At 37.9% G+C, this 13,496-nt stretch overlaps 1 pseudogene; it reads right to left on the reverse strand.

Moving 5' to 3' along the window:
- Window positions 1–3,220: 3,220 nt before the first annotated feature.
- LOC129357373 (cell cycle checkpoint protein RAD17-like) overlaps window positions 3,221–13,496 on the reverse strand; it is a 38,801-nt pseudogene continuing 28,525 nt past the window's right edge.

Raw genomic sequence — 13,496 nt, forward strand, 5'->3', positions numbered from 1 at the left:
ATCAAATTTACTCAGCACAACGTCCAACTTTTCTTTGTCTTCAGGTTCATCAAACACAAATGTGTTGTAGACTTCCAAAGCCTGCACTCCCGCTATGGTCAGCAACATCGCTACCTTTCTTGGCTCCGGCTTCGTCTCCAAACCCATTGCGGCGACATACAGTTGAAAGCGTTGTTTGAAAGCACGCCAGTTTTCATCCACGTTTCCCGTCAGCTTTAAGCTCTCCGGTGGTTTCAGCTCCATGGTCGGCTTTTCAATTCACTCCTTCAGTTTACTCCTGACACCATGTTCTGTTCGTGCTTGATAAGAACCAGACGTTGTGCTTCTTTAGATGCTTTTATTAAAGTCGCTCTGGCTCGTTTGCTCATACAAGTTGCACACCGGTGTCTCACTAATGACTGACTACTTCTGTTGTCCTATTCTTGACATTTATGCAATCACCTATAACTGCGACTGCCATCTAGTGGACATAAACAATTCATTCAATCATCACAGTGCACCTGAGACAGTCCAGCACATCACAGCAGGGTGCAAGATACTGGCAGGGAAAGCGTACATGGAGCGACATAACCAAGTGGCAGGCATAGTGTACAGAAACATCTGCAGAATATGGACTGGAAACCCCGAGATCAAAGTGGGAAACACCCACAAAGGTGGTGGAGAACGCCAGAGCTAAGATCCTGTGGGACTTCCAGATCCAGACAGACAAATGGTAATGGCAAACCAACCAGACATTGTCGTAGTGGATAAACATCAGAGGAAAGCCGTTGTGGTAGATGTAGCAGTACCAAATGATTGCAACATCAGGAAAAAGGAGCACGAGAAACTGGAGAAATACCAGGGCCTCAGGGAGGAACTGGAGAGGGCCTGGAAGGTGAAGACCACAGTGGTGCCTGTGGTCACCGGGGCCCTCGGTGACCACAATATATATATATGCAATATATATATATATATGTATGTGTGTGTGTGTGTGTAACCGGATCCGATCTGCGTTGTGCTGGTTTTAAATGATCAGGCCGTGGTTCACCTTTAAAAGGGTTTATTCTGACAAGAATAACAAGTAGAAAATAACTGTGTTACCGGCTGCCCGCTCCAAACCCTACATAAACAAAAGTACATAACAGAAATTAACTTAATAAATCTATAAATAAACTGGATGTATTTAGATACAAAATAAATAAATCACACCTCTCCCACAGGACAACATGACAAAAGGGGAGGTCTAAGGGACGCAAACATTTCAAAGACAATACCACAGAGGAAGAAACAAAAGGGGAGGGGCTTCCGTTCTTAAAGTAACAGTTAAAACAATAACAGAGATTTTCAGTCAGGTAGGAACCCATACAAATAACCAAAGAAAAAATTTTGAGTAATTATAACAACAGATGAAATATATATATATATATATATATATATATATATATATATATATATATATATATATATATATATATATATATATATATATATATATATATTAGTTAGTGAATTACTGGTGTAGTTCCTAAATAGTGACTGGTGATGTAAACATATCACAAATGTCAAACTCGAGGCCCGAATTAATTATCTATAGCCCCCTGGATGATATTTAATTACTATTAGAATCGGCACGCATGTGTTGGTGCGCGCTGGCGTTTTGCACGCACCAACACTCACAATGCAATGGTAGCCCGCGAAGTCACTGCAGCATAGAGCAGAGATCAAATTTCAGGTCCCCCTCTCCTCAAAAATGGCTGAACATTTAGTGGAGTTGAGAACAGATTATCCACGTGGGAGGCAGAGTTCATATTCATGGAGATGAAAGGCAAACCTGTGTGCAGTTACTGACTTCAGAAGTAGCAACACAAGGTGTTGCTATTTCAAATCCATTTAGTACTTGTTACGAAGCACATCACAGACGTTACGTGCTTCGTAACGAGTTGCTGACGTCGGAGAGCTTCTTAGCAAGCCACTATTTTTTGTAATTTTATTTCCTCTTGTCTTGGGAAATGACTGCAGTTTCTATCAGCAGCGACAGAAACAATGGAGGGAGTAGGTTACTAATGATCATAATGGCATTTAGGTGCACAACTTTACGGACTCGTTCATTAGTGGCTGTTTTCAAGTTTATTGCGCTGTTCAATATCAGTCTCGATGTTTGCGGTTTTCTGGAGTGCAACGTGGAGCTCGACGTCATTCACAGAAAATATATTAACTTAACATTGACAAAGACACAGCGGGGTCCAGGGAATGATGGACTAAAACTAACTGGATGTCAGACAAATTCTGGGGTTTATATCTGCTTATTTCCAAGCCCAAGAAGCGCGACTCATTAAATTTACAAACAACTTTAGAAAGAAATAAGCGGTGACCCCCGCGTAGAGAAAATAAAACTACAAAAATAAATAAATAAGGCAAAGTGGTTTCGATAAGTAACTATAGTTTAACTACTGGATTTGAAGTAGACGTTATTTCAAATCCAGGAGTTATCACCAGCTCCTGTCATGTTTGGTCTTCAATGCTCTTGCTGATGGAAAGAGGTTTGGACTCAAAATCTCACAATACATCTCATTCATTCGTTCATGTACACGGATCAATTGTTCTGGTCCTTTTGCAGAAATATACCTAAAGGATGATGCAACTTCACAGTGTTGCATCATCTGGGGGGGGGGGGTGGGGTTAGGTACAACTTTACAGTGAATACACTGTGGAGTGTGACTGACGTTGTGGACAGGTGTCTTTTATGCTGACAAGTTCAAACAGGTGCCATTAATACAGGTAATGAGTGGACAACACAGGAGCCTCTTAAAGGAGAAGTTACAGGTGTGTGAGAACAAAAAATTCTGCTTGTTATTGACCAAATACTTATTTTCTAACATAATTTGCAAATAAATTCTTTAAAAAATTCAGACAATGTGATTTCCTCATTTTGTCTCACATAGTTGAGGTCGACCTATGATGTAAATTACAGGCCTTTCTCATCGTTTTAAGTGCAAAAACTTGCACAATTGGTGACTGACTAAATACTTTTTCTCTCACTGTAATTAGTGACCTCACTAATTGAACTTGGCAATTTTTAACATTTCAGCAAATGATTGTTTTACAGAATCAGCACCATGCATATAATGCTTTACTAAACCTTCCAGAAACCTCAAGTGTAGAAGTTGAAATGTTAACAAAAACTGATTTATTGTGCTAATGATGTAGTACAGTCTAAAAAAGCAACTGTAAATAAAACTGGTCATATTTGGTCTCAACTTTATTTGTATACTAATTACTAAAATCACATCGCTGAAAAATAAAAACTATCAAAAAAACATCTTCATTTCTGCCAGTGGAAAATTATTTCAAAACGCTTGAAATGATCTGATTCCTGTGCCAGTGATGAATACAAATCAAATCAGAAAACATAAATATACCAAGAGCTTTTTATACAGAATATACATTTAACCCGAGAATATGAATTAGATATTGTGGGAACAAAAAATTTGACCAATAATTACTTTCCATCCTGATACTGTACTGCAAATGACAACAGAACTACAAAACAATGTCTATAAAGTTGAAAGGCTATTTGGTTGTCAATACCACTTGTGAAAACATGAAACGTAAAATTCACTTACTACACCAAAATTCATCGTAGAGTTTCCATTATGACAATTTACCAATTGCACAGTTTTTAATAAAACTATGCATTTTTAAAAGAATATTTTACTGTCACAAAAACTATAAAAAGTTTATGAAGACTGAATATGCAAGTAATTTTTCATCACATCAACAGAAAAAAACTTGCAATCTTTTCTAATCATCGTCCTTCACATAACAGAGCATAAGGAAAAATCCCTTTTGGTTGTTTTTTGCTCAAACAAAATGTAGCTGAGCAGTTTTAAAATGCTGCGTCAGATCCACAATGGACGACAAATGTAGACAAAAGTAGACAAATCTGTCTAAAATGTGTGCAGCAAAGACTCACTAACTTTACAGCACAGTGGTAGTTAAATTTCGCTTTGCAATCACAGAACTTGGACTTGCACAACTCTGGCTATCGACATACTCAAGCTTGAATACCGCCTCAGTAAGTCTATAACAGAAAAAATGAATTGATGTTACGACTGGATCAAAGTTCAGATCCCAACCAGACAGAAATGTGTGATACAACTATGAGAATACAGAAACTTCTCTGTAAATGTTAATCAATAAGCAACAGCAACAAAATCCAAAAAAAAAATCACACAAAAAAAAAAGAAGTAAATTTTACATTGAAAATTTTACTGAGATCAGTGGTTGGGTAATCATGGTTTGTACACTAAATTTAAGACACACCTCTTCTGCATTTCTTTAATAACTGGATTTTTATTTAATAATGTCATGGTAGAATCTGTTATGTGCTTTTGTACACTAGAGATAAGAAACCATTTCAGAATGTGATGAAAGCCACAGAATTCTTTTTCATCCTTTTTGATAAAACCACAGAATTGATTGAGTTTCATCTGTTCTGTAGTTTTCTGAAACTCAAACATTTTTGCAAAAAAAAAACTTAATTTACCTAAAAATATTTTAGGGGAATGAAAGAAACAAAGAAATATTCTTACAGAAAAATACAACAAATGAGTGCCAGTGGCATTTGAATCAATCACTGTCATATTCTTCTATGATGACTTCCTCTTCCTCCACTGGGTTTGTGATGAGATGAGACTGACTGACTTGTAGACCTTTCTCAACCCGGCAGTGTAATTCCTCTTCTTCCTCGATCTCCTGGCCCATCTCTTTGTCTCTTAGATTCTCCAGTTTTAATCTGTACATGTTACAAAAACAAAGACATTTGAAACCTTCAGGTTCCATTGGTAACCATGGATACATTTTAGCGGTGGTACAATAAAACAAAGACACAGGCTGCCAATCTTCTCACTGTTGGACGCTGCTTGCTCTCAAAAATCCTACATGTGTTTTATAAAAAGAACAAAAACAAACAAACATGTAGCATCATGGGATATATGTTACACATGAGCCTGAAACTAGAAAAAGTAGCACAGTCTATGAGAACCTTCTGAGCAGTACCAGTAACAAAAATTATTTTTGTTACTAACTTTGCATTAGATGAAGACCCTCAAGAAGTTGCTCCTCAACCATCTTTACCATCCTGCTGAGGTCTTGATGTTCCTGGCCTAACATCAGGATAGGTGATGCCATTATCTACCTCCTCCACACCTCTGTAACATACTTGGAGAAGACTGGAAGCACTGTAGGGATTGTTTTTGATTCCTTCAGTTTTTTTACACCTCAAGGGACAAGCTGGAGGTGCAAGCAGTGGACCATCACCTGTCCCAGAGGTTACAGCTGACAGTATGAAGGACCCAGAGCTGTGTCTCTGATAGGGTGATTTGGAGTACAGATCAATGCTACGGACTGCTCTGGCAACGTTACCATTCACTGTTTGCTCTGCAGACTTCTCCATCAACTCCCAAGTCTGCCATCTACAAAGTTTATCTTCTATTGATAGCTTTATAACAGGTGAGGATGACTCAGACTACACACAGTGAACTCCGGATTATGAGGATTGGTCCTGCTGGATCATTTCTTTTATTGTCAATTGTAAATCTTTTTTTTTTTTTTTTTCACCGTCAACTCTTGTATGACGGTGGCTGTATAAAATATTTCATTATACTAAGTGGTTTAAATAGTGGTCTTCCAACCAATCCCACTACCTAGCTTCAAAAATAATACATGAAAATTGTAGAAACATTTGGAGCATCAGTCAAACTGACAGAGTACATCCCAGCAGGTGAAGAAGAGAGCTGTGACTAAAATACAAGAAGTCTCCTGGCACAACAAACAAATAACAACAAAAGCTGGGCTTAAGTGTAAATCCAATCAGTGGGGGAGAGTTGAAAAAGTTGGTCGGAAAATATGTAGAAGAGGAAATGCCTTACATATGGTTGACTCTCCCTGATTGTCATTTTCATATTGAAGCCGTGGGGGTTGTTGTCAACAGCTGCCAAATGTAGCTAATAAATTAACTTGTAATCTAACTTAGTTAAAATCAAGTTTTAGCTAAGTTAGAACCAAGTTACTTTTTCAAGGAGCAATCACTAATCAGAAATCAAGATAACTATGCCACCCCTGATCAGAAATCCACAAAATTGAAAGCCTTTAGATCACAGGTGTCAATCTCCAGTCCTGGAGGGCCGCTGGCTGTCTTGCAGTTTTTCGATGTGCCACAGGTACAAAACACTGAAATAAAATGGCTTCATTACCTCCTCCTTGTGTAGATCAGTTCTCCAAAGCCTTAATGTTCTATTCAGGTGGTGCAGCAGAGGAATATCTAAAGTTGCAGGACACCGGGCCTTTAGGACTGGAGTTTGACACCCCTGCTTGAGAGAGTTCTGATTTAACATAAAGAAAAATCATATTTCTCCTATTTTAGTTTCCCTTTATTAGCTTCCAGTTAATTCCAGAATAGAATTTCAGCTTCTCCTTCTGACATATAAAGTGCTTAATTAGACTCCATCATTCATCAGAGATCTGATTGGTCCATATGTTCCTAAGGGAGCACTTTGCTCTCAGCCTGCAGGTTCTTAGAATTTCTAAAAGTAGAATCGGAGGCAGATTCTATTATTAACAGGTGACTCTCCTGTGGAACCAGCTCCCTGTTTCAGACACTGTGTACTTTTAAGGCCAGATTTAAAACTTTCCTTTCTGATAAAGCATATAGTTAAAAACAATATTTAATCTGCAATATACAATAGTCAAGTGGGGGAGTAGTAAATCCATTGGAATAATAAAGTTAATTAATTAATTCAAAAAGGATAGTGACAATTTCACATGAGGCCAGGCTGGTTTGAGGCCTGGCCCCATGTGATTTAATTTAGTAAATTAAATAATAATGATAGCATTGATTGGATGTCAATGCTGTCATCCAATCGGATGACATCATTGACACAGAAAGCTTAGACTACAAGGCCTATAAAATATGTACAAAATTTATTATAAATTATAAGAATTAAAAAGGTTTTATACCTGCCAGAACAAGTCCTTAGCGACATCTGACCCACATCTTGAATAAGAGCCATCTGTGCTATGAGGAAAAAAAGTAGGATGTTACTTTAACCACCATTAATTATTTACCAGAAACATTTATTGTGGTTCACAATTTATTTCCCTAATCCAATTGTTATTGGATTAGGGAATAATAACCAATTTATTTCACACCTTAGTCTCAGCCATGTGATTTAGAGTATTGGTCAATACCAAGTCACAATCCGGTACTTCAAAAAAAACATTTAGAAAATGAACCCTCTCGATGACAGCATTGCCTAATTTGCATATTTGATTATGTGAGCCAAAGAGGATTTTTAGAAATTAATAACATTGACAATGCAAAAATAATATAAAATACTTTTTAAGTCACTTCTAAAAAATATTTTAAACTATAAACAAACTTCATAAAGTTGTCTGAACCTACACTAAATAAATCAAATTTGTATAATATCAAAATTAATCAAAAGCCAGTTAACAGAGGCACATGCAGTGCAGGAGGTGAATCAGTGATAGAGGCTGTGTGAATCAAATGTATTTTGGTGCAACAGTTTTGGCAAAAAAAAAAAAAAAAAAAAAGCAAACACAAATATCTATGTTTACATTCTATTTACTGTAATCCAGAGATGGATCAGCTTTGTCATGTGTGATTCTATTGCAATGTGTAAATGAAAGGAGTGGCTCTGCTCTGCTCCACTGCAGGGTGAGCCTACCGTCAGTCAGACAACAGGCTCCCTCGCAGCACTGGGTTCATGGCAACTCTCACTGCTCACTGTAACTGCAGTACTATCTATGCTTTTCTGTTCTCACAAATGTCTCCAATAATGGTGATCTGAATATACAGCAGCAATGTCACAAAGTTGGCAACAGTGCTGATGTTTGTTCTGTTTCACAATACTGAATTATTATGCTGAAAATTGTATCCCTGTTGTAGAAACATGTATTGTTCTAAGCTCTTATTAAAGTGAAGCCACACTCTTCATCGCTGCTGCACACATTTGATTGCTGTGCAGACACTGCAGCCGATTTTTCTTTGCAGGGATTCAGTCGGCTGACTGAGAATCATAATTTGGAACTGAAAATTAAAAAGTTTATCGATTCTCAACCTTCAATAAGCATAATGGACAGGTTTTTGACAGAGCCTTGTGTGCTTGAGTGTGAAGGGTAAGGTTTTGTGGGGGAGGGAATTGTCTTAACCAAAGAGAGCTCAACAGAAAAAGCTTGGAAGTCACTGGTGTTAGGAACTATCTATAAAACCACAGATCTGGAAGATAAATGAGGCACAACAGTTTAAAGTCTTTTAATTTAAATAAGACACTTTCATATTTTAGTTAGTAGTTGTTATTTTTGGAATCCATTGGCCAAACATCATAATTATTATTATTACAGTAAGTTTATAGTATAGTAAAGACAGTAAAAGTGAGGCATCCATTGTGTGCTACCTTGACTCCTTGTAGGGTTACAAAGTTTGGCCAGGAAAGGCAACAACTGAGTCTGTAGACCAACTGGTGTAAGACAGAAGCTCCGGAACAGAGATTGAACAGCCAGACAGTTGTCCTGGTGCTATAAAAAGAAATATTTATTAGTATTTATAAATGAAAATCCTGAATCCACATTGATCAGTTGTTTTCAGTGACATTGATTCAGAGACTTGAGTACATTTAAATATAATACAGAATAACCACATCTGTTCTTGTACTTTTGACTCTTTATTTGTACTTTTAACTTTATTTAACCCAAGGTGCTTTTATCCTTTGCTTAACAGGTTTAAAAAATGATTAGACGTTTGAGGCACTTGTGGCCTAGCTCCAAAAACCAATTTCAATAGCAAACAGTAGGCTACTGAAATATTCATGAAACCATTTCCAAATAATAATAATTGAAATCCATCTATTCATCATTTGTAGTCGAGACAGAAATTTTAGTCAGTATTAAATAAAAATAGTGTAGTTGAGTCTGGGAAACAAATAATGTTAGTGGTGGATCAAGAAAAATATGCATGGCATGGCAAGAGATGGAAAGTCCATCTGGTGACATTTCATGTGTATGTTTTGCGACTAAAGTTTTGTTATGGATTCCATGGGCTCCAATGAGGGATTTATACAAACAGCGACGGGGGGGGGGGGGGGGGGATAAGAGGACGCCGTGACCAAGGAGCATCAGTGTGCTTTTAACATTTTTAATGCTTTCTGTCTGTATATAAATATTTTGATTCAGATTTATTCAAGTATAAAACTAAAGGACAAAGTATCAAGTTTAAGAAAATAAAAACAATAAACATACCAAAAAGGCATCAAATATAAATCAATACATGATGGCAAGAGTAAAGCAGTGTATGTTATTGTTGACTGACAGTTACTACAAACACAGTAGGGCCTACCCTACCTTGTCCTGCATTAAAAAGAGATATTGCTGTAGGAACAAAGGCATTCTTGTACCTTTATTTTTTATACTAAGAAGTCTGAGGCATGTACACTGGCAGCTGGTAAGTCTACCTCGATATTTACTGATTCGAACTATGCATTCAAGATTGTGCATAGTTTTGGGATTATTTGGAAACAGAAAATTCCTTAAAGCAGATGGTAATTCTCAATTCTTCTCCAGTTGCATATTTGTGAGATGCTATCATGTTACCTGGAGACATCTCTGTGACTAAATGTAAAGCTCACACAAAATCTGATGACTTTGTTGCCCGTGGTAGCTGATGGCTACCCAGCAGCCTTCAGTGATGTGCTTCCCCTCCTTCCACACTCCCACGCCTTCTCCCCCTCCTCTCTCTGATATTGACGCACTACACTCTTTTGCTTCAGGAAAGAGAGGCGTGTTTGGAAATCTTCAGGGGTAGTTATTGAAATAAAATATGGATGGGTCCAAATGGCAAGCCGTTCCTTCCTAACCATTTTCCCCCATTTCGCACTGACTCACCGTTTTGACCATGTTTCGAAGTCTGCCATGGTTGCTGGACTTACAGCACACTGGTTTACGAAAGGGTTCAGTTCTTTCGCACAGAGACACTGTCAAACATGCATGATTTGTGCAACACACAACACAGGGCGAGCACATCTCAGGCTGTACAGTCTCCACCTGACAAACCTTTTAACTATTTGATGATGGACTTCATTGAATTGTCCCATGCTGAGGGGAAGAAATTTCTGCTTGTTACTGTTGATATGTTTAAGGTAAGCTTTCCCATCAAAGCATGCAGAGGGTCACACAGTAACTAAGGCTTTGCGAACTGAAATTATTCCACGGTAGGATATTAAAATTAGCATAATGGAACACACTTTGTTAATGCAGCATTAACTGAAGTGGGTAAGGTTTTAGGTACGGGGATATTGATGATCTTGTCTTGCTGTGTGATTCTTCTGCTTAAAAGGTTATTAGAACATTTCATTACTGGTCATCTCTTGCAGTACACTTTCCTTACACACAAAACTGATCAGTTCCGTTACCCTACCTGCCTGAGTGATGATTCTGATGATTTGGATTTTTTGTCCAGTGATGTTGAGGATAATGTGTAATGTTCTTTTGTCTTTAAGTAGTGCACTCATTGATATTGTCAGGCTAGTGTCCTAGCTTAGCTTTCCGATACTGCTTTGACAATTATAGAAATGTCTATGTTTCACAAAAACAAATGCCTGTCCTTTCTGCATGTTGTACATATGCATTTGATGGTTGATTTAACATTTTGTTTCAGCTGCTACAAGATGGCAGCTCATCCCATACTACCCAAGAAGATATGCCCCAGCATATTGCTTTATTTACATTTACCACTGAAAATACAGCTGACAGCATAGCTTTACTAAGGTCATACCTTTTTGTTGACTAGACACCAACTGGTTTGTGCAGCGGTCTGAAGCCAATAGGAAGTTGACAAGAGTTTGAGTGGATTAATCCTCTGGTTGCCACTGAAGATCCATAGTCCCCTATCAAGTGACGAATCTAAAAGAAGAACAACATCTTTCAAACACTGAAAACTAGTCATCAGACAATCCACATAGGACACAGTCGGTAGAATCAGTTGGTAGAATAACAATCAATTTGTTCATGATGCCCTTTATATTTCAAATTTAAATCTCAAAGGACACATTCACACAAAGAGAGGTGTGGAGCTGTCCACTGCCACTGGCTCCGGCGGTTGGGGAGGATGCTGATCAGAGCTGGCACGTATTATAGGGGTCTGCTGGGATTTAACTCCTACTTCTCCTACTTTAGGGTAGAGCTTTGAACATGTTTCGGAGGGGGGTTGAGGGGAGAAGGGGCACAGGCATTGAGTCTGAAAGGACCATGTTCCACATCTCCATTGTCAAGGCCAACTTATTGGACTTGTTGGTTGTTGGTGCCTGTCCAAAAAAAAAAACTCGGCGTCTGAGGAGTTTGGAGAGGCCATGGAGAAAGACCTCCACATGGCTTCGAGACAATTCTGGTCCACCATCCAGAGTCTCAGGAAGGTCTATTTAGGGGTCCTGGAGAGAAGAGTCCAGAGAGAAGTGTGGTTTTCATCCTGGTTGTGGAACACTAGACCAGCTCTAAGTGGAGGAGTTTAACTAACTCGGGATCTTATTTATGAATGAGGGAAAAATGGAGCAGGGAATCAACAGGCTGAGTGGCGCAGCATCTGCAGTGAAGTGGGTGCTGTATTAGTCTGTAGTCATGAAGAGAGAGGCCTATTATTTCACCAAGGTAAGTCGAAGCGCCAATAGAAGTAATAGCTCCCTTCTCAAGATCAAGCTGCATGTTTTGATGTAAATATTGTGGGGATACATGCACCGGCTTGAGCTGCATTAATGGTGATGAAATACTAGGTGTTGAACAACAGACAGGCCCCAATGACCATAATAATGAAAATAAGGTGTAGTTGAATTAAGGTTTTGTTATTTAAATCAGAATTTGGAAGAAAAGGTTTGAGAAGTATTAATCAGTAAGATATGACAGGATGGAACTCATCAGCTCTACGCAACAAAAACAAACCAAAAAGATGAAGCTATCTAGGACATAGTGGCATGGGGCAATGGAGTAGAATGTAAAGACAGATTGTGACGTTATCACCTATGCATAAAGATGTTCATATGATGTGCCAAACCATGCACCCAGGAATTTGCAAAAATTCTCAGACCGCAGTCTTAAGAGTGTTGCAAATGCAATTTAATGACAACATTCTTCCACAAAGTCCAGGATGTTATTCAAATGTCAGAAATTCACATGTCCACTACAGAAAATGTACTGAACCCTGGTTACTGCAACCACAGAGGGTGAGGAACGTGGCTGATTAGATCAAATTTCTCAGAATTCCTTGCGCTGGAGACACCACTGCTGGCAAGATGATTGCTTAAATCTCCCACCCTTGCAACAAAATTCAAAGCTGATCAGATAAGATCTGATCTCTACTCAAAAGAGAATCCCAAACTCTTGTCTTTTGAGTAAGACTTGAACAGAGACATTGCTCAGAGCATTTCATTCTACTCTGCTGGCAAGAAAAAAGTTCTATGACCATGTGATATTTCAGTTTTTTCTTTTTTAATAAACTTTGCAAATTATCTACATTTCTGTTTTTTTCTGTCAAGATGGAATGCTGAGTGTAGATTTATGAGAAATAATAACTAATAATTGTAGCCATTTTAGCAAATGGCTGCAATAAAACAAAGAGAGAAAAAATTAAAGGGGTCTGAAAACCTATACCACTCCTATGAGTTAGGATAGTTTCATTCTACACTTTTTCAATCTATACAGCACAATTTTTACATTCTTATTGAATGCAGTTGGAGTGCTGACTGATTGTGTATATGTCTACCTACATATATTTAGCTTCATGCTTTTTATATTCTTCAATCCACCATTAGTTTATACTATCTATTTAAGGACTAACCATCCAATTTCCTGTGAGAAGATCTGCATCAGACAGGTACTTGCTAGCTCTGTCCACATCTTCTATGTCAGAGAAGAAGTCCAGATAATTCTGATGGAGGCATAGGCTGAAAAACTCTCCAGAAGTTTCTGAACGCTCAACAACCAACTGAATACAAAGGTAAACAAAAAAAAAAAAAAAAGAATCAAAATGAACAGAACACCACCCAGATTATTGTCAAATTAAATAAAGTGGGGAAAAAAGAAAAACTTACTTCGGGCTGCACGAGCAATACTTCTCTATGATGTTGCAAAAGGTGAAATGGCAAAACCAGTCCAGAGGCACCTTTAGTTTCATTTGGACAGTCACCATTTCCACCTGTGGGTCACATCATTTGACTTAAACAGACTGTACCACAATCTTTATACAGACAATCAGAACAAGAACCAACTGTTTTAGAGACAGTTTTACCGAAAGCAATAACAAAACTAAATGCAATCAAAAAATAACTATCAATAATCATGAATGATGTGTATCAGCTATTTATTTATTTTTTACATTGTGTGTAAATTGTGAGATAGTTCCTGTGACAATGGCAATAAAGACTTTTATCTTTTATCTTTATAATCTTACAATT

This window comes from Poeciliopsis prolifica, unplaced genomic scaffold (assembly GCF_027474105.1).
Source record: "Poeciliopsis prolifica strain line A6 unplaced genomic scaffold, Auburn_PproV2 SCAFFOLD250, whole genome shotgun sequence".
Classification (NCBI taxonomy): domain Eukaryota; kingdom Metazoa; phylum Chordata; class Actinopteri; order Cyprinodontiformes; family Poeciliidae; genus Poeciliopsis; species Poeciliopsis prolifica.